The sequence below is a fragment of the Haemaphysalis longicornis genome, unplaced genomic scaffold (genome assembly GCF_048455015.1).
Source record: "Haemaphysalis longicornis isolate Haplotype H1 unplaced genomic scaffold, Haemaphysalis longicornis Haplotype H1 scaffold_10, whole genome shotgun sequence".
NCBI lineage: Eukaryota > Metazoa > Arthropoda > Arachnida > Ixodida > Ixodidae > Haemaphysalis > Haemaphysalis longicornis.
In genome coordinates, this window is record NW_027526204.1 from 68,958,725 (window position 1) to 68,979,272 (window position 20,548).

Below are 20,548 nucleotides of genomic sequence, written 5' to 3' on the forward strand. Positions count from 1 at the left end.
GTCGCAATGTAAGCAAGTGTCACGTGTTGCGAACTGACCAATGATCACGGCGGCGGCACGGAACAGTAGGAGAAAAGAGTGCTGGTACTATGTAACCTTATCTAGCGACACTACAGCGAGCATTTTCCTGTGAATGCCGCTTGCCATTTGAAAATTTGCTGCAGCAGTTTAACTGAGAAAATAGGTCATTTTTCCGCACGAGCAATGCCGCAGCTACGAATTCGAACCATGTAGAACGGGATTTAGTCACTGTGGTACACATTTACCCCTTTTTAAAGTCAGCTTCACTGCTATAAAACCGCGTTGCTGGGAGGGCACTCTTCCAAGAGCAGGATAAGGAGTCTGACGTCAAGATATACAACGGCGTAAGGGTCGTAGATTACAGAGCTTCGCAACTCCCTGTGTATCAATCGACCAGATTTAGGGGAAATCCCCAAGGTGGCGTAAGTTTCTGCGAAGGAAAGTTTGACATCCCCCTCAATGCAGCCGCACGGCTACAAAGGAAAGCTATACAGCTTCCTCAGAAACTTCGCAGTTGAAGAAAAATTCGACCTGGTCCAGGATTCGGACCCGGGTCTACCTCATAACTGGGGCAGTCGATTTACCAACTGAGCTAATCAGGAGGCTAGTCGTTAGTAGCGCGAGAGCGAATTGATCAACAATTCGAAGTGACGGACAGGCGTTAATCGACCAGATTTAGGGGAAATCCCCAAGGTGCAGTAAGTTTCTGCGAAGGAAAGTTTGACATCCATCCCAATGCAGCCGTTCGGCTACGAAGGAAAGCTGTACAGCTTCCTCAGAAAGTTCGAAGTCGAAGAAAAATTTCCCCTAGTCCAGGATTCCGAACTTGCCGAACTTGCCTTCCAACTTGCCGCGTATCCTTGCGAAGAGCTGTACACCAAGCCCCTTCAAAGCCGGCTGCACCGTTGTGCACAGGTGGTTTGCTAGGAAGATGTCTTAACAGCAGAGGTGTTTGCGCTTCTATTTCCGGTGCATAGCGTTATCAAAAAGACATGCCAATAAAAAAAAAAATACTGAGCGCAAAAGAGCGCGCGCCTTGTGAGGAGCACCCGGCGTCGGCCATCTCGACCTTAGAGAACACTCTGCCCAGCGTTCGGGGCGTGATCTCTCGCGTAATGTGCTCCTCGCCAGTTCACGTCCGTTCGCGCCTGACGCGTGGAGCACAGACGCATAGTTCACGCTACGGACGCCGAGTTAGCGAAGGCGGTTGCCGCCGGTTTCTAGAGCTGCTGACGCGGTCCACTTTGGGCGAGGTGTGAAAGCCTGCGGACAAAACGATCCGGGCCTGCCAGTCATGGAGAACTTTCAGCGGCAAGTTCGGAAATCCGTGTGAGGTGCCACAGCCGGGTATCCGACGAAGGGAGAGATGGGGCGACCCTGTTTCTCCAGCCTTGCATCACTAGTGCAAGTTGCGCCATCTTTTTTTTTTTATTAGGCAAAAGAAGGCGTGTGATATCGAAGTACGAAGACCCTGGCGTCTTTTATTTTAGCATGTCAACACGAAAGTGTTCTATGCCGGGATACACCAAGATTTCACTGACGTCATATCCGTCACGGAAATGACGCCAGTACACCTTTGCCGAAGTGACCTTCCAGCAGGACGTCGCTCTCCAAGCACACCTCACAAGACAGCCGCCGACCCGCAAATCATGCTCATCTGCAGACTTCGCTGCACATTTCACTTTCGTGTTTTACCGATTCATATGACAGAGGAATGAAGCACAGTTTTTTTTTTGTATGCTGCGAAACCCTGGCGTATCAAGGGCCACTCAAGGACCAACGACTCTTTTTAGTGAATGCTCATAAAAATGCTTAGCATTTGCAAAAATAGGGGTCGCTTCGTGCGCTAACGGCACGCCTACTCTTCGTGCGCTAACGGCACGCCTCGTGTGTGCGGGCATGGCGACACAGGGCGCAGCGTAAGCCCAAAGAGCCCCGCCCGGCCAATGCCCCGAGGAAGCAGCGGCTGACCAGCGCTCGATCGAATTTGGCCAGCTCGGCAGGAACTGGCGTTGGCCGGGGACTTCCCGCTGCGGGAGGTTTGGGAGCCTTGGGAGCGTGAGCCGGACTCACTACGTGGAGCCGACGGCGCACGCTCGCGAACGAATAAGGGGAAAATTTGCAGATGGCGGCAATGCGATCACCCACTCTCTCGCATGACTTGCGGCATCTGCTTCCTCTTGCATATATGAACTGCAATCATAAATGTTGCTTATCATTACCGTTACCCGTCAACGCTGTAACAGTTTTCCCTCACCGGTTATTGCTTTGATACCTTCCCTGCAAGGTAAGAGGGGCTTGCAGAGAAGCTCCCTTTTTCGGCAGAGCCAGCCATCCATCCAAATCCACACGAGGGAATTATTCGGCTTCCAGAAGCCCTAGGATTTAAGGGTAGCACAGATGTCGAGGCGACGAAAAGAAGATTAGAATGCTGGTGGGCGAAAAGCAGAGAGGGGAATATTGCCTAGGACAGTTACCACCTGTAACAGAAAAAAAATTATTTTGTGCCTATTAAGTTTTTTGTGCCTCCCCTAAGCAGCGCTAGTATTGAACCAAGAGCATAAAACATAGGTATATTAGTCTTTTTTGGTAAGATGACTCGTCATCACCCCGCTACAAAGGGGAAACCAATAGCAATCATCATCATCACGAGTAGGGAGCCTGTCACGACAGCTGCATTACATTGTAAAGCTACATAACACCTGCCATTTAAATCAGTAAACTCGTGTTGACTCTCTGCTTGCGCTCGTCGTACGCAGCGGTAAATTTTGACCTACACATTATTAACTCCCAAGTGGATATTCTCAGACAAATGTGAAAACAGCTACGCTGTATAATTGCGAGCCCCTCTAAAGTCCGTTTTACCACTACACACACATGTTATGGTGCGCAGACAACTTTAGACGCCTTTATGAGCGATCTGAGATCAAAGTATGATTTTATTTTTTTGCCACCGCAGTTGGCAAGCTCAAAAAAGTTTATTCTAACTGTATTTCTCTCTGTCCCCATGAAACACGATGCATCTCTATAAAGCACTGTTCTCTCTTAGCCGCTTTAAAGTCGACTGTATATGCATACATGCATGGGTGGGGAGATATTTTCAAGTGACAATAGGAGGAGCTTGATATCGAAGTTACAGAACCCAGAATCTTTTAAAGCTATCACTTTCAATCGTTACAGATAGACACACGCGTTTCCCCTTCGAGTCCACATGGAAATGATAAAGCATTTAGTACGCATAGTCATTGTTGATGTGCCACTCAAGTGCGCATGACAGCGGCGGATTGAAAGAGCAGCGACAAGCGCAGTGCGCGCAATCTCCCTTCGCCGCTTGTCCGCACGTGGGAATACTCTTGCACCGCCGGAAGCGACGTGGGTTGGCCAGCTTCCGGCGGCGATAGCGAGCGTCGACGCTCCCACGCGTTCGTCTTTCTCAAAAGCAAGTTCGGCTGTAAGCAGGCAGACATTGAACGGCGCACGCTGTGGATAAGTTCGTAACCGCTTCCGTAAATTTCCTTAGTCCTTTCCTCGGGTTTGAAGCAGCGCGAGAGATAAATTTTTCAACAGTGAAAATTGCTAGAAATTCGCCACTCAGAGCTAGAAACAAACGTGATAAGCTTGGCCCCTAGGAACTTGTCTCCTACACACTTCGCGGCGGCCGCTTTTCTGATGGAGGCGAAGAGCAAAAACGCCCGTGTGTACGAGATTTCGGCGCACGTTCAAGATCCATCCCCAGGGGTCAAAATAAATCCGGATCCCTCCACTACGGCGCGCCTCATCGCCTGCGTTGCGTCGGCGCGTTAAACCCTACAATCAATCGATCAATCAATCAATCAATCAATCAATCAATCAATCAATCAATCAATCAATCAATCAATCAATCAATCAATCAATCAATCAATCTTCTACACACTTGCTTGGTATTATTTCTCCAAGCTGAGACGCATGCAGTCCGAAGGCCCCGCCCCCCTTATGACGATACGTTACAGTCCCGGGCGACATGTGCCTTGACTACTTGTTTAATTAATCCTTGTGATTCCTTATTTTACCGCGCGAAACCAGTTAGTTATGACTGCGGGAGGACGCTTTGTATGTGCGCTACGTTGATGCGGCCCCTGCTGTGTTCGCAGGCTATTCTCGGTGTCACTGGGAATTCGGGAATTCTCCATCTTGATGTCACCGGGAATACAGCAATTCTCCATTTGAATGAAAAAAATAGCCGACATAAAAACAAAGTTGTTGCGCTCGCGTCGCAGCGACCGAAGTGAGCGACACAATAACGCAAGCAATAAAAAACGAAACGTAACAAAACAAACATGGCAAAACACGGAAAACATCGCTGAGCGGCGGCACGATAGCCGACGACCGATCCAATTTCGCCGGACCGAGAACTGTATGCGCTCCGGCCACAAACGTTTGCTTTTCCCTCACTGTGTGTGTCAACGGGAGGAAGGCCGAAACTGGCTGGGGACACGACGGAGTCAATCAGACGACATTATATATTTATTTGTATTTTTGACATGGCGAGTTCAAACTATGTTTAGGGATGTCGAAATCACAAACGTCCATCCAATCCAACAGTCTCGCACATAACTGAAAAAAATTTAAAAAATGAACGAGAAGAAAAACGGACGCCATCGAGCCCTGCGAAAGCGGATGTCCAGCGCAGCTGTTCTAAACAGCTCTTAATAAAAAAGGTCGTAAAAAGGGAGTAATGGCCGTATTTACTAACTCCTTACGAACCTTACTACGACGCGGTTTTGTACTTAGGCTCTGCCACTAACAACTGCATGGTTAGGAAATTAACTGGGTGTAGGAAGTAGTATGCACTAGATTAAGGTCGTGCTTCTGACTAGGTTATGCATGGACAGTTAGTAAACGCATGTAGTTCAGAAGAGTGTTATCGTTAGGACTTTACTAGGGAAGGTAGTGGTACTTACTGCCTGCTTCAAGTAACGCTGACTAGTACTAAATTTACTACCTCCAGTTACTATGTACCTAGTGTATACTGGGACAAGTAACTTGTTAGTGCTCCATTAGTGAATGCCCCGACCTTTTTTTTAATAGTGAACACTACACATGCTGATGGGGGAAGGTATGAAACGTCACTCGCACTCGCCTTCTCTGGCCGCAAATGCTGGGTCCTGACGCATGCGCTCGACGTCTTGGGCGAGAACTGCTGGGTCCTGCCTAACCTGTCTCATGCGCTAGCCCTCGAATGACGTCAGCCCCTTCCCCTTTCGAGAGCAGCTGAAAACCTAGTCTTTACCAGAACACAAGGGGAGGGGGGTTCCCACTGTTTACCGGCGCCTTATCACCCATCATGCGGTTTCGATGCTCGCTGGGTGGTTTTTTAGGGGCGAAGCCGCTTAGAGGCTCGGGCTGTCGGCGTCTCCTGTCGTCATCGTCTTATGTGGTCACGGTACTAAAAAACCGGTACACTCATTTTCCAACGCCTCGCGCTAGAACGTAACCCTTGCTTAATGAAAAGTGTAGAATAGATAAAACGGGTTCAAAATAAACTAATGATATAAAAATTCGTGGAACACTCCCTGTTTGCTTCAGCAATCGTCAAGCACAAGCAGAAGCTGTTTGTAGATGGGCTATAATTTGTGTTGCACTCAAATATCCACTGGCTCTCGACGCTATGCCTGATCGGGTGGTTTATCGACACACGCAAAGCCATACCACGGCCGCTGCATGGATAAAAGCGCACGCACGGTGGCAGCGTATAGCGCTGCCACCTGCGGGAGCTCTCAGAAAGTGAGTAGCCGTCTTTTACCGTTCAGCCCGCATATATAACTCAAAGTAACATAATAACTCAAACAGCAAAGCTTATAAGCGAAAATAAAAGAGTTAGTAACTTACCACTCGTTAGTAAATTACCACTCGTGTGTTTGTGTGTTTTATTTTCTGACGTTCAGTTTTTATGTATCACTCTTAGTGAAACGTGAGAGGCAAGAGGAGTATGTGCAAAAGAGAACCCCACTCTTCCGTAACAAACCTTCGCGTAGCGCAATTTTTGTCTCATCTTTCGCGCTAGTTTCTTCTCGTTGTGACATAGTTCCCATCATTGGTTCAGAATACGAGCTGCCTTCCTTGTCCTGTCATGGTATGGCGGCCGGAAAAGGCAACTGTACGTGCGCAAGAAATGTGTATTCAGGAAGTTCCCACAAAGAATAACCCTATTTGAACAATTTTTATGAGCTGACAGCGCGCTCATTTGAAGTTAAATTGTGCACGAATGTAACATTTTACGGTATGTTTCTTTTGAATAAAAAAACACGCGAGCAAAAATTTGGTTCTTACACAACTCACTCAAAACGAGTCAGATATATGTTATTAAATTATTTCATTATAATTTATTAATTGCCCGAGTTTACTTTTCGACTTATGAGAAGCGTATACATTGCCTAACCGCGTAAACAAGCTCAGTTTGCTATCATGGCCACAAAACCGTTTAGCGTTCGATTGCAAAGGAACCAGGGTGTTCCCGTTGCTTAAGTAATTTTTGAAAAAAAAAAGTTGCAGATAATATCTACGTTTAGGTCTTCAGATGTATGACGCGCTTTAGCGTCTCTCCTGTGTCGAGGGATCGTTTTGGAACGGAGTTGCTGCAGTTAGAATTTATGCTTCCTTAGTACTGAAGCTCTGTGGCGAGAACTAGGCTAGCCGCAGTGGTTTTAATCACGGCTGCACAGGAAATGCAGAGGACATCTAAGCTTGCTTCGCTAAAGATATGGGCGTGAAAAGTTGCGCGGCGGAGTTTTGGTCCGTTCGAGAGAGAAAGACAGCGTTGAAGTCTAAAAGTATTTATCGTGTGGCCTGATAGAATGTTTTGGTTTTTTATAAGGCAGACAGGAAGAGGGGGGGAGGCAGAGAGGGGGAGGGAGGGGAAAATATTTGTCGAGTAAGATTTATTGAAAGTTTGGGAAAAGTTGATAAAGAGATGGTAGATCCTATAAGGTGAAGCATAATTCCAGGGCCCCAGAATGAGCTCACGCTGATTTTCAGGTGACAAGCTATGGTCAGAGCAGCCTGCCAGGTATCGATGTAGGTAGGATAGGTGATGTTTGAGTTGCTCACCCCTGAGCACGTCCTTGAATATGACCAGGTTTCGCGGAAGAGAGTGGGTGTTTCGCCGTCTTTAGGATAATGTCGGACGTTTCCTACCAACCGTCTTCACCACTCTAGATTCGTGGATATAAGTGCTGGCTTGCATCCTGAGCACATTTTGCGATCCTTAATTTAAGTAATGAGAGACCCCCTGCGGCACGGGGAAGGATGGTGTTCCTAGGCGTAGGATGAGGAGACGTTTTTAATATTTTTCGGGTAGGGGAGTGTGGTAGTCGTGTTCGACAGGGAGCATGGTATGCGAGTTGGAGTGGAGCGTGGTCGGCTGTGTCGGTCCTTCCAGACCCGTGTCCGCGTATTCATGTAATCTGAACGTTTATAATTGGGGACTGGGGAATCTTTCTCAAGCGTCAGGTACTCTGCCTGAAGCCAAGAGACTAAAGGCCGATTGAGCGTGTGTGATGATGTTTAATCATCTATTTGATAGTACCGCCAGAGGGGGGAGGGGGCATGGCAAAGAGGATGCAATTCGCATGTGCAGGAAGGCACTGAGTTACAGCGGTTGCTACGGTACTCCTTTAAGACTGCTGTTGCCTTCGTATTTTCGAACGTCCAAGCGTAGATGTATACTGTTTTCTTCATGGTTTTGTAACTATCCTCACAGGAATTTTATCCTGGCTTGTCGTCCGCCCTCGCGTAGGTTTGGATGTGCCTTTCAGTAGGGGGATTGGCTATTTGGAATGTCACTGGATCGATGACGTATCCATCATGGCGTCGAGCCTTTTTTTCTGGAGGTGTGACTACATCTTGTAGGACGACCCGTCGCCAATTCGTTTTCCCCCGACCCTCCTTTTGTGCTAGGAGAGGGGCCTCTGTGATTTATTCAATAGCATTACAAGACACAATTTAAAGACCTGTGAGGTGATTGTGAAAATGCGGAGGTTAACGGCTGCCCTCTACGCTTCCCTGATGATGCCATTTATTTGGCCTTTCTCAGTAAGTGTAAATAGTGTAGGGTACTGCAGTGTGCACGATATCCGGCTGATCATCAGCGGCTGCACAAACTTTGTCATTTCTTCCTGTCATTACTGCGCTTCCCGCTGTAGAGATGTTTTACAATGTTGGCTAAATGGTCAAAGGTTTCCCGTATTTTGTCGATTGTCAGATCCGTTCTGCTGCTTCTCTGTAGCGAAAAGCCGAGGACTTAACGTGACGTTTTTTTCGGGGATCACATGCTGGCTGGTTGTTATGTCTTTTTTTTTAATTTCCCGCGTAGCGCCATTCATCGTTTGCCCAACAGAGCTTGCGATGGTGACACGACCACAGAATTTTTTAAGTTATTTTAAGAGTCGTGCGATCAGACGCCAGATGCTCGGTTTTGTTTGTTATTGGGGCACATTTTAGTTCGTTTCTGTGTAAATGTAGGCTTTCCTTGCTTTTTGAGAGCCGGGTGTTCATCTTTTGCCACCGGTTTCAGCTAGGGAACAGAACGTTGGCACTGGCATCAATTCAGTTCGTCGGAGAGGCGCTAAGGTGGTGGCGTAAGTTGCGGGGACGGCTGTCGACCGTGTCTGCTCAGCATGCGACTACACTCAGTGTGTAGAAGGAACTTCAGTGCGCAATTGGGGCGCCTGCTTAAATCGCATCTCTTTACTTCCACCTCGACCGTAGTATCATTGTCCTCCTTTCCAAATCTAATCGCCGCTGCTCGACATTTCTGATACGGCTGCGCCCTTGTATCTGGCTGCATCAGTAGTTAGCACCGATGACGTACTTCCATGGACGCTTGATGAGCACGGCTGATAGCGGACGGCTAGGAGGCACGGCAAAACCGAAAAATGAGCCTAATATAACGCTAGCGCGTTAAAAAAAAACTTAACCCTTTCTTCCCTGACTTTTTATTTAAAGCAAAACAGTATTTTATGTGTGTTTTCCTAAATTTTTAAGTCCCATAAGTCCACAAACGAAAAATAGAGCTGGAAGTAAAAGTAATAACAGATTTATTAACGAGGCAATTATTTAAGACATCTGGCAATTAAAAATTTTGTGTAGAGCAATGACATCACTTTTGCACATTATGCTAAACAACCTACAAACAAAAATTCAGCTTCGCAGATCACGCATTTATTGATTTACAAAGTTGGGAATAAAATTGAGACCGCCATTTTTTTCCGCCTCAGCGTCGTAATTTAGACTTCACCGGAGCTTTTTCTTTTTTTTTTGTAGCGAGTAGCTGCACTAAAATGAAGCAACAGTGATGCCTATCGCAATAGGCATCATTGGAGAACAATTCCCCAAAAAAGTACCACTTTTGGTTTCGTTCTCTGTGCACTAGAGGAACTACGATGTGGTGGCGTCAATTTACGCCACCAGGGCCGAAAGGGATATTAAAAATTGGCCGTCCTGCGAACCTATGCAGCCTATCCAGTCGTTCCACCGAAAACTTTTTTTTAGAACGGAATTCGTTTATTGCTGCAACACCCCATACAGTATAAGTGGCCGATGTAGCTTGCAGCCCGCAGCCGCAACGCCGGCGTTTACGCTGTCACACTTTAGTTTTGCGGCAGCTTCGATGGCAGGAGGAAACCAAAGGGCAACACTACGCACTCGGGGTTACGTCGCATCTGGGTTGTTGCGCTGCTGCTGCTGCTGACGCGGAACGCGAGTTCCTGCGACGCGCTCTTTCGACATTTCCTGCCCGCCTGTCCTGTTATCCCAGACGTGCTTCGCCGGTCGCCCGCCTGCCTGTGGCATCGCATGCCGCCTCCGAGCCTGCACCCGCAGCGCATTCCTAAGGAAAAACAGGTGTTCACGTGCCGAAGGATCGAAAAGTAGGGCAAATACGCCACCGGAGCAGCCTCCGCGGCGGGGATGATACATAACAGGCCCCCGAAGGCTGTAAGCAGCCAATATTCCTACTCATGCGTGAAGAATTTTGTATGAGACGCAGTTAGTTAAAACTTAACCATCTCTTCCCGAAGAAAGTTGAGAGAAGCACGAACGCTTTCTCGCATAACTACTGCGTCAAAAATGCGTCAAACACTTCGCTAATGGTGCGTCAAACCTTCCCTGAAAATGTGTCCAATCTAGAGTGAAAATTTCAAAGACCCCAAACCGTGACACCAAACCCCAAGAACGAACCCATGCGACGATTTTCCGCGCACTAGGTAAACGCATGCACGATCGATCTAAATGTATTCCTATAGTCTAGTCCACTTATAACAATATCCAAGTGCCAAGGAAATCCCATCGTTACAACCGATAATTGTTATAAGCGGGTTGCGAAATAAAAAGACGGAACAGAGCTCAAAACATTTTATTCGCATGCCAGCAAGGTCGTACTACTACTAATTTGCGGAAAAGAAGCCACGGTAGGTCACCTTTGTTTGCCGCGTGTGAAGCTAGCGCAAATCGTTTCTTCCAAGAGCATCTGTAGGTGCTTCATCTAGCTAAGGTAAATGTCCTTGACGGAAACACAGTCCCGGAGGGACTGTGTTACGCATTGGGCCTCCTACGAAGACACTACCTGAGTAGACTGCGCAACCGCGTCAATTAGAGTCGTCACTGTTGCACTTTTGGTGCACAATGTAACCGGATTCAATCGTTATATCCGATATCGTGGCACTGGAGCATTGTAATAAGCGGTTTCTTTCGCCATAGAAAGGATACTAAAGTTGACGGTGCCATGGCTGTTCATAGTTATATCCGATATATTGTTATAAACGGTATCGTTATGAGTGGACTCGACTGCACAAGGTTTATGAGATGAAGGTATACTATAGTACTACTTCAGGATTGGTGCTTATCGATCAAGGAGTAGTACAGTCACGGCTCATCTAGAGCCATTCATTTGTCGCGATTTTGAAGTACCTGTTTTGACACAACGGAAGACCGGTTTCTTCACGCACGCCTCATGTGTCCGGAAACATTATCAGAGCGTTTCGGTCAGCCAACCGGTTTATGGGGAAATGCATTAGTGTTTTGACAGGACGCCATCGGTTAGATTAAGAGAGCTTTCGCTTTAAAAAGTTACAGAAGATGCTTAAAAGTTTCTAAGAATGTGAAGGCGAAAACCTGTTAGATTCTTCTGTTGATCATCCGCGGAACTTTGTGGCCTATCCCGTCACATCCGGACCAGCTAGAACCACTAGATCGGGTTTCAGAGTATCGGCACTCTTTTCTGTCATTGTTGTATGCCGCCGACAGCGGCCATTGGTCGAACTGCGTCACGTGACATTTGTTTACCCCTGGAAGACCCATGGGCGCTGATATTTTGGTGCCTCAACTGCACCGCACGTTGAGAGTGAGTTTTTAAGCCCCCAGACAGAGTAGCGATGCCGTGCTGCTTTGTACTGGTGTACTGGGCTGTTTAAACCGGCGCGCGAGGGTGGAAAACGCCTGCACCGCTTCCCACTTGGAAAGAACAACAGTGGCCTAGCGTAACCTATATCCACTTAAAAAGTGTGGCTTAATTGTGGCTCTAGCGTAACCTAGCGCCACTAAATAAGCTACGCTAGCGTAACCGAGCCTGTCCCCATCGCACCGGCGCGCTGTTTCTAAAGCTGCGAAAAGTAAACACAGCTGTCATGGTTGCCAAGCGGTGCCAGGACCTATTTCGCCCGTCAGTGTCAGCCGCAACAGGGCGCATAAAGCTGGCCACCCTGGCGTCAGGCACCAAAATGGCTGCTGCCGTTCGTCAGTGTCGTTACTCTTAAGCGTAGCTTATTTAGGGGTTCTAGGACCAGCCATCTGGACAGCACCTTCCGAAGCTTGTTCCTCTCACTCGCCATCGCCAGCTGCTTCCTGTTCGCCCTCCTAGGTACCCGTACCTAGCAGCACTATATAAGCTACACTTTAGAGTACCGCCACTTCGTGCACCCGGAAGCGCCTGGGGGCCATTTTGTTTCTAGCTTGCAATGTTACCATCTCTCCCAATGAAATCGCCGCCAGTTGTGACGGACAGAGTGCGACCAGCCGCTCTAGCGTCCGCGCAGCAGAGAGAAAGAGAGGAGACGCCCGGAAACAAAATGGCTGCGCCCATATGTAAGCAAATATCACGTGATGCCGACCGACCAATGAAAATCCTGGCGGCACATAACGATGAGAGGAAAGAGTGCCGATACTCTAAAAGCCTTTATTTAGTGACGCTACCCGTACCTCTCAAGGCGGCTGGTATTGCACGCGCAGCAGCGGCGTACTCTCCTTCGGTGCTGCTGTTTCCCTTTCCCGACGTGCGCTGCGTCACCCTTTCTCAGTATACCCTCTTCGCCCTTTCTCAGAACCTTTTCCCATCCCAGTGCGCGCTCCCGGGCTCGCGCTTATATTTTCGGTACCTCACTATTTTTCTTGAACCTCAAGAAAACACGTTTGATTCAGTACAACTACATTTCTTGTGATATCATTGATAACAATTTAATCGCAAACTTCAAACAAATAACGGAGATGTTAAGGAAAGCGGCTGGACCAAAGGGAACTTTGATCGTATCCTTTGAACGCTAACGTGCAGTTAATAGCTCAACGATAACTACGTTTTTAGTGTTGTTCTATCTACTGCGTCACTGATGACGTCGTGTGGCACGAAATGAAAAGTTTTTGGATATTTCTTGCATTTCTAGGTGAAAGAAATTTCAGTTAACGAAAACGTTTTTCGCGGCTGGAATGGACTTGAGTTAGTTACCAAAGGCTAGGTTTTTTCAAAGTTGGGCAAGGCCCCTTTAAGTAAACGCGTTCGATTTCCTTCCCTTATGCCACAGCGAACAACGCTCCGTCTTGTGCAAGATATATCCGCGTGTAAATGGCCTTACAACGGTTCTTCGAAGCACTTAAGGCACTCTGACTTTCTGATAAAAAGTCTGCCGTACAGACGCTGAGACACCTGCTGCTTTGCAAACTTTTTGCTTTGTTGGGTGATATAAAGCGACATTTGAGAAACCCGTTACCATCGGGGCACTCAATGCTGCCGGTAAAAAAAAAAAAAAAACGCGTGATAACCTACACTTTTGGCCTGTAAAGCTTTGGATACCGTCCTTGTAACCTCTACAAATATCCTGCAATGAGCACTGGAGCAGAAAACACCATTGTTCTTTATCAGTGGTACAAGAGCAGAAGGCTTTGACCGGTCAACAATACCCGCGGCAGACGGCTATCTTCGTCTTGAATGAAACCCTTTGCACCTTTCCGTGGACAAGCAGAAAACGTAGTTATTTTGCAGTCGTTGTAAACGATTGGGAAAATACACTGATTGTTCACTACGAAAAAGATAATGGCCATCAGAACTTTTAAAAGAGTTGCTAGATTGAAAGCAGGAAAAAAAAAAAAAAGGTTGCCGGGACATAAAGTAGACATTTTGTGCAACTCGTGGTGTCTCTCGGGTTCGCGGAGGCGAACGTTAATCTCGATGTGGAGGACACCTCGATACACCTGAAGGCTTGCGTTAAAGGTGTGCAATAGTCCTTCTTAATGGTACAGTCAGGCCGCCCCTGTACTATCTTCAGAAAAAAAATATTCTGCAAACCCGCGAAAGCAATGGAGCATAAAACTTTAAACAAAGATGCAGCGAGGATTGCCAAAGGTAGAAGGGGGGTGGGGGGAGGGGGGATAAGATCCTAAGGTGCGGACAACTTACACCGGTCTGCACTTTGCCGTGCCGGGCGTACCGTGTACTTCGCGACACCTTTCGCATTGGAACTTGTACTTCATCTTGTAGGTGACTATGTCCCTTCCCGGCACTTTTGTTGATTTTTTTTTTAATCTCCATTTTAGGGCCATCGTGTATTCGGCGCCCACAGATCGGTCTGTTTGAAAGCATTTGCTTGTTCCATTTTAGGACTGATAGATCCGTGTATAGTGCCCGAGCTGGAATCTCAGCAATTAAATTCAGAGCCACAAACGACAGAGTTTCTCGTAACTATTTCTGGTTACTGCGTAGTTAGCGTCCTTCGGGATCTTACGCACGAAGGACTATCGCGATTGTAATGGTGGCGGGTCCTTCCCGAACAACGTGCATGCTTTCGCGATCGGTTCAACAGTAATTGAACAGTAATTGAACTAAGAGGCTGTATGACCTGTGTGACCTGTATGATCTGTATGACCTGCGTTACGCAGAGACGTCGGAGCGTCCGTGGAGACGACAGATGATAATGACAGACGTCATAAAATTCCCGGGGGAAATGACCAGTAATCTAAGAACGATATATTTGTATCAGAAGCAGCCGTCCACTAGATGTCAGCATTGGCCATGATATGGTGTTGCCGTCACATCATCATTATCAGCGTGGTCATCATCACCGTCATCATCACTGTGGACAATGGCTTAACAGAGACTAAACTGCTCAGAGATCCTTTGTACACATCGTACATACAAGCCCGCCCTACCCTCGTGAAAGTGTCATATTAAAATTTCATTGATGGAATAATTCAGTTATTCAGAAATTTGCAACACGTCGGCGCGCTCAACGTCCAGTTCACCTTGCTACACGTGCGGTCTTTGAGAATACACAGAGATTTCTGAAGAGCGCTGTAGTAAAGTAAGCGTACCGAGGCCTGCATTTTAACTGCATGTAAGGTGTGTGCGAAAGTGCTACCTATCTTGCATAGTTATACATTTTCAGAAAGTGGCACATGCAAGAGGAATTCCCCAGTTATTCCCCTAGTCGTTTAGTTCGGTTATTGTCACGTGTGTTGTGCAGTGCTCTGCTCTGCTCCGACGTCTCTCCTTCACAAGCGCCGCTTTTGCGACATAAGCACAAAAAGGGATGTGCCAGAAGAACACAAGTGACGCCCTTATTCAAATAATCTCAAAAGATAACAATTGTCTGTAATAAAGCATTTTCACTCGCATGACTGGACTCGCTCTGTTGAAATCAGTCAAATAATAAACTCCACTTCCGCGTCTACTCCACCGTTAATTATCGAGTTCGCGAAGCGCTGTGCAGTCATATCTGGGTTGGCTTTTCATACGAGACGGCGGCATTTTCTGGATGTCCACTCTACAGCTCGTTCAGGCTCATTCATTCATTCATTCATTCATTCATTCATTCATTCATTCATTCATTCATTCATTCATTCATTCATTCATTCATTCATTTAAAGTTATTCACTTTTGTTTTAGATAGCTTTTTCTCTGGTCTGCCTAAACACCGAATGCTTGTTGGCTTTCCAGGCAGTTGGTGTAAACATACTCAAAAGAGAATATGCACACTCTCAAATTTGAACAGCACATACTTCTTGGTTGGAAAATGACATAGCAGAATTATGCATTCTAACACAACATAAACAGCAAAAACATACTTCTAGACAGCACAAATCATATTATTCTTCACCAATATAAGTTCCGGAGAGCAGTAAAAAATTCTGGCACGTAATGTTTCCTCATTTATTTCCCGTAGTTTATGTACACTCGCTCCTTCACGAACCTTTCTGTTTTTCTTAGCGTTCCACATTTCTTAACAGGAACTTTGAATTGTTTGCAGAAATAATATCGTGTTAGTACCTCGTACCGAAAAGGCTGGCGCACCGGATTAATAAGATTACTTGTCCTCTATTTTTGCGTCTCGAAACTTTGTTCCATAGGCAATACTATTTGCTATTCTGTTAATTACACGGTTTACGCAGCTGTTTATGACCTGAGCAGCAACCATAGAGGGTAATTCCATAATTCGAAATCCCTTCCGCCAGTGATTTATATATGTGACAACTTTTCCGTTTGTGAACAGCTTATCTGGCACAGAGTGGGCTTATAGGAACAATAAATACCGAGGAATCTAGACTGTATTTCGGAAACCTGACAACATGAACATTCCAGTAAAACCACACAAATTTAAATTGGAAGAAACCTAAGCTGTAGGGGTTCGCAAAAAAAGGGGGGCAAATTAGTTCAGATAAATCAAGGCAGAGAAAAAAATAACAAGCACCACTCAGTCCAATTAGGAAAACAGAAAATGGGTTTTAGGAGTAGTCTGCGAAATGTAGATTCTAATCAGAGTTAAAGTTTTTTAACGAAGTGATAATAAATGCGATGACCAAGACATCCAGTATCCAAAAACTGAATATGACCTAAATTACAGTCGTGAAATGGAAGTCCGAAGTGATAAAGCGAATAGGAATGATCGATTGTATTGTAAGGGTAGATCTAATCATTTCGTTCTATGGATTTGGGTTGCGGACAATATCGAATGAAACATTAATGACTTTTAGAGGATGGAAATGGTGTGGCGGGCTAATTAGGAGGCCAGGGCTTCTCTAATGAGAAGACATTAAAATTTGAAGTAGAGGGGAGGCAGATAAGAAACCAAACGGATGAAGGGGGGAAGGCCACTTTCAATGGGAATTTCAGAGCGGTCGATCTCAAAGCATGGTGGGACAAGGTTTGGAGCACTCATCAGGAAACGGCACTCTGTACAATAAATTAGATAAAGTGTAATGGAGATGTAAAAGAAGCTATATGCTATTGTAACCTCTAACTGCTGTCTGTACCCTTTGAGTGCTTTTCAATGTTCCTGATTTTCCGCCATATTAAAGGCCGGAAGGTGCACCTTTGTTTTTGTTCATCCCTCATCACAATTGCATTACTTATATTTTTTTCTTCATCAAGTTTTTGCCCCTTTTAGTAACACGTTCACGTTTCTTGCGCCAGTTTCTTATTTCTATCTTGTGTCTCTCCTGCTGAGATTGTTGATTCAAAGAGAATGTCACTTCCCGCACATGTTTCTGTTCAGCACTGAACCCCCGGCGCGCTTCCATTTCATAAACCATGGCCAGTTGGGCGACGTATTCTGACGAATGACAAATATTTTGATATTGCAGCCGCAAGGGAAAAATGAGTACGGAAAGAACAAAAGACGTGCTTAAAGTTTGGCCACGTGTGCCGTATCAAGGTGTTTACATGTAGTTATATTACATTATATTATATTATATTATATTATATTATATTATATATTATATTATATTACAGTCTAGTCCACGTATAACAATATCCAAGTGCCAAGGAAATCCCATCGTTATAACCGATAATTGTTATAAGCGGGTTGCGAAATAAAAAGACAGAACAGAGCTCAAAACATTTTATTCGCATGCCAGCAAGGTCGTACTACTATATTTGCGGAAAAGAAGCCACAGTCGGTCACCTTTGTTTGCCGCTTGTAAAGCTAGCGCAAATGTTTTCCAAGAGCATCTATAGGGGCTTCACCTAGCCGAGGTAAATGTGCTTGGCGGAAACAAAGTGCCGGAGAGATTGTTTCACGCATTGGGCCTCCTACGAAGACAACCTGAGTAGGCTGGCCAACCGCGTCATTAGAGTCGTCACTGTTGCACTTTTGGTGCACAATGTAACCGGATTCAATCGTTATATCCGATATCGTGGCACTGGAGCATTGTAATAAGCGGTTTATTTTACCATAGAAAGAATACAAAAGTTGACGGTGCCATATCTGTTCGCTATATCCGATATATTGTTATAAACGGTATCGTTATAAGTGGACTCGAGGTATATTATATTATATTATATTATATTATATTATATTATATTATATTATATGAATACATATCCGGAGCAAAGAGGAACTCTTTTGCACGAGCACAAACTAACTTTGAGTTCCCGCTATTCCCTTCAGCTGACCATCTCCGCTGAGGCGTTTCAGTAAACAACTCCTACTGGAAGCTTTGCTGGAAAACCACGTGCATACCACGAAGGCGTAAGGAAGTAGATTCTGCACTGACGGGCTCCATCAACACCCGCGCCAAAAGCACTCATTCTGCCGCCGAAACTCCGAGGGGGTCGTACGCACGGCGTCCAAGCCGAGTATATACCCCCCCAGCGCTTCGGGGCTCGGACCCGCAGGTAGTACAATCCGTCTCGCCCTCGGCCGCCCGCAGCGGTGAACTCCCGCTCGCGTGGTGTCGCGGAGGCCTTCGCCGCCTGGTCTAAATATACGGGCGCCGTCGAGTCGCGGTCCATTTCGGGCGCCCCGGCTGGCGACACGTTCGCAGTCGCGCGCGTCGTCGCTGCGCGTTCTACGCCGCCGATGAACGGGGACGGTGGTGGTGGTGAGTGGCGGCGCCGCTCGCCGATGCTGCCCCACCGCCAACCGTCGTCGAACCGAGTCTGTCGCAAGCGGGCAGTTGATCGCTGGCTCTTTTTGTGAGACGGGGCGCGAGCGGTTGGCGCCCAAGTTTCGGTGAGTGGCTCGAACGGCGAGAATTTCTTCCGGTTGTACATTCGAGGCTGCCGTTATCGCTTCCGATCATTTTGGGCACAGGTTGCGTTCAAGACTAGTCGATGCACGGCTTTGCCGGTAATATTGTCGTGGCTTGATGGCTGGTGACTTCGTAGGAATTGTGCAGGTTCGCTATAGCGATGAAAGCCTAGTTAGTTGGTTAGGTTGCATTTTAAACAGTGCTAGGAAGGCGGGGACGCGGAAGGCAGCGCCTGTGTCGTCTGTCTGTTCAAAATGCGGATTATCTTGTTGTTTTCGTGTCGTGTGGGGAACTCGTTTGCTCTTGGAGGTTATAAAAAATGCCTGAAGGAAACGATGAATGGAGAGGAATAGTTGGTTGACATCGCACGGCAGTCGGGTTACAACAAGTAGGCATTCGAACCTGTCGGTACCCTTCTCAGGTCCGGAAAACTTCATCGAACGCGGTTCATCGAATTCCGTTTTAGTATAGGAACGTCAAGCTTCATCGAAGCCGTTACGTCGAACGCGGTTTTACTGAACAGGTGGGGCCCGCTTAGTAGAAAATTGAGCAGAAACTCTACTGCTGATCTTTAGCCCGCTTTTGTGACACGGAGTAAATAATCGTTAAAACGTTTTCGATGAAATGGCGTTATATGAGACAATATTAGATGGAATGACTTTCGATGAAGCAGCTTCTACGAAACGGCGTATGATACAGTGTGCGCTACCGAGAGAACTTAGAAAATCGGATTTATTTGTGTATTGAAAAGTTCGACATCATCTTCAATGTAGTAGTTTTGCACAAGCTGCACAAGTTATGTATCGAACGATCAGTTACATTCATTCGCAATATCCCTATAGAACTCGATATCATAGTATTCGATTATATAACCTGTTTCGGGGTCAACACTTTTGGGATATTTTAAACTGCGGGGACCTAAAACAAAAGTGAACACCTCGGTTTCTTTGCATGTTAACATGACGTGATCGCTCTCCGAGGTTGTTGACGTCGGATATTTGCCTCAACACTGAAGCAGGTAAAAAGAAAAAAAAAAGAACAGTTTGCCTGAACGACAAACCGCAGAGCAGTTCAAGAATGCGCCGGCATTTGGCAGCGAGGCCGTGTCGCCGGTCGAGGTTACGGCGCTCCGGTCATGCAGAGAGGCCCGTCCGAGAGTCTTTGACTTGCTCGGTTGCGCTTCCTGGCTTCCGAAGCGCTGAGCGGAGGAGACACAATCCACACGCCTTGTTGTATCTTGTCAACACGCACCCCGTCGGTGACCTCGCGCACGGGCTCCAAAGCAAATGGGGCTGGAAAAATAGGTTGTCTGGATTTGTATTTCGAGGTCGGGTTGACGTATGTTTGCTTGGTACGCCGCCAGAAGCGCCATAAAGAAACTCTTTGACGGAGTTTCAAGGGGTCCGTTGGCCCAAAACACAACTTTGTCCAGTCTGGAAGAATCAGCCCTTGGTAACTTACGCTCGTCCGCGCCAACCATGAAAGAAGTTTTATTTTACAAAAAAATGCGAGACATACAGTCGAACCTCGTTATAACAAAGTAGTATAGAGGCAGTAATTTAGTTCGTTATATCCGATATTCGCTGTAACAGTTGAGCTAAAAATCGGTTCAAAGAAATCGGTAATCTGGCTCCCGCAAGAATCCTTGATACAAAAACGCATTATTTTAATCTTCTAACCAACTATAAGCAAGGTAACCATTATCTTTGTCCTTGAGGCATTGCAAGCTCAACGAATCAGAACATGAAACGGGAAATTACAACAGAACAAAGTTCATTTGACAAAACAAGCCCGCGTTCCTATGTTTTCGACGAAGGATGTGATCTTTGTCTGGCGGCTATTCACGGCACTGAACAGGATGAAGTTTTCCATAGTGTCCACGAACAAAGGGGCCTGTTCTACTTGTGCAGTTTCGGACGCGGGGGAGTTTTTCCAAGTAGCTTCTCAGCCTACTGGTCACATATTTCTTCGTTATATCCGATAGTGCGCGCCGCTCTCACAGTTTAACTTTCGTTATAAAAGAATTAACGTCATTGAACTAAAGCGTGACCAACCAAAGTTCGTATTTGGTTCGCTATAGACGATAATTCGCTATACCAGTATTCGTTATAACGAGGTTCAACTGTATTAGAAAACTTTTAAATTTCGCGCTGCAGTGACGGAATGTGGGCAGGAGTGATGTAATTAGGGCCAACACCAAAAACGTAGTTAACATTAAAGGGATACGATCAAACGAAAACCCCCACTGCAGTCGCCCAGT

The 20,548-nt window shown here is 46.5% G+C and overlaps 1 protein-coding gene across 3 annotated transcripts in view; it reads left to right on the plus strand.

Moving 5' to 3' along the window:
- The window catches only part of LOC144158683 (FYVE, RhoGEF and PH domain-containing protein 2-like), a 67,585-nt gene that overhangs the window by 4,650 nt on the left and 42,387 nt on the right, over nt 1-20,548 (plus strand). The window contains exon 1 of one of the 3 annotated variants that reach the window (XM_077689719.1): nt 18,055-18,269. The exons of the other annotated variants lie outside the window; for them this stretch is intronic. The gene's annotated coding sequence lies outside the window, so the exon portion shown is untranslated. Of the gene's footprint in view, nt 1-18,054; nt 18,270-20,548 lie in introns of those variants that run through there. 3 annotated transcript variants of the gene reach the window in all.